Here is a 1,849-nt window from a genome sequence, read left to right as displayed (position 1 = left end):
TTTTTTTTTTTTTTTTTTTTTTTTTTTGAGACAGAGTCTTGCTCTGTTGCCCAGGCTGGAATGCAGTGGTGTGATCTCAGCTCACGGCAACCTCCACCTCCCAGGTTCAAGCAATTCTCCTGCCTCAGCTTCCCGAGCAGCTGGGATCATAGGCGTGTGCCACCACGTTTGGCTAATTTTTGTATTTTTAGTAGAGACGAGGTTTCGCTATGTTGGCCAGGCTGGTCTCGACTTCCTGACCTCAGGTGATCCTCCCACCCCGGCCTCCCAAAGTGTTGGGATTACAGGTGTGAGTTACCGCATCCAACTGGACATACCCTTTCCTAATCAAGGGCTTCCTTTGTAGCCTTAAGCTGAGAAATCCCACAGCTTCCTTTATTTCATTCTAATAATTGCTTAATATTATTATAATTAGTTTCTCTAGAGCAGGGATTGGCAAACAACAATTCACATGCTTGCCACCTGTTTTTGCAAATGAAGTTTTATTGGAACACAGCCATGCCAATTTGCTTACCTATTGTCTATGGCTGCTTTCCTGCTACAATGGCAGAGTTGAGTACTTCCAACAGAGACCATATAGCCCACAAGCTTAAAATATTTACTATCTGGTTTTTCAAAAAAAAGTTTATGGACCCATTGTTCTAGAGTGTCTGTGTCTTTCAGCTTTGTATTAGCTATCTATTGCTGAATAAAAAAATTACCCCCAAATAATAATGTGAGATAATAAATATTTGTATGGGTCAAGAATTCAGTAGTTTAGCTGGGCAGTTCTGGCTCACAGTCTCTCATAAAGTTGCAGTCAACATGTTGGCCAGGACTCCAGTTATGTGAAGGCTTGACTGGAGTTGAAGGATCCACTTCCAAGAAGGCTTACTCACATGGCTGTTAGTAGAAAGCCTTAGTTCCTTGCTGGCAGTGGGCAAGAGGTCTCAGATCCTTGTCACATGGACCTCTCCTTAGGGCTACGTGAATGTTCTTACCACATAGCAGTTGTTTTTCCCCAGCACAGGTGATTTGACAGAGAACAAGGAGAAGACTTGCCCACTTTTTATGATCTAGTCGCAGAAGTCATCCTTGTTTACATTGTACTTTGTTAGAAGAAAATTGCCCAGTACTGCACACACTCAAAGAAAGGAAAATTAAGCTCCACCCCCTTTTTTTAAAAATGAGACAGGATCTCACTCTATTGCCCATGTTGCCCATGCTGGAGTGCAGTGATGTGATCACAGCTCACTACAGTCTCTACCTCCTGGGCTCCGGTAATTCTCCTATCTCAGCCTCCTAAGTAGCTCGGACTATAGGCATGCACCACCATGCCTGACTAATTTTTTTTTTTTTTTTTAGGTAGAGTCTCGCTCTGTCACCCAGCCTGGAGTGCAGTGGCGCAATCTTGGCTCACTGCAACCTCCATCTCCCGGGTTCATGCCATTCTCCTGCTTCAGCGTACTGAGTGGCTGGGACTTCAGGTGCCCGCCACCACACCCGGCTAATTTTTTTTTGTATTTTTAATAGTGATGGGGTTTCACCATGTTAGCCAGGATGGTCTCGATCTCCTGAATTCGTGATCTGCCCTCTTTGGCCTCCCAAAGTGCTGGGATTACAGGCATGAGCCACCACACCCGGCCATGACTGACTAATTTTTTGTATTTTTTGTAGAGACAGGATTTTGCCATGTTACCCAGGCTGGTTTTGAACTCCTGGGCTCAAGCAATTCTCCTGCCTGGGCCTCCCAAAGTGCTGGGATTACAGGTGTGAACTATGGTGCTTGGCCAATCTCCACCTTTTAAAGGAAGGAGCATCAAATAATTTATGGACATTCAAAGCAAATTACTATTTGTTACAAGTTGTG

Source organism: Piliocolobus tephrosceles, chromosome 4 (genome assembly GCF_002776525.5).
Source record: "Piliocolobus tephrosceles isolate RC106 chromosome 4, ASM277652v3, whole genome shotgun sequence".
Classification (NCBI taxonomy): domain Eukaryota; kingdom Metazoa; phylum Chordata; class Mammalia; order Primates; family Cercopithecidae; genus Piliocolobus; species Piliocolobus tephrosceles.
The sequence above is the reverse complement of the archived record's forward strand: the minus strand, read 5'-3'. Positions refer to the sequence as shown.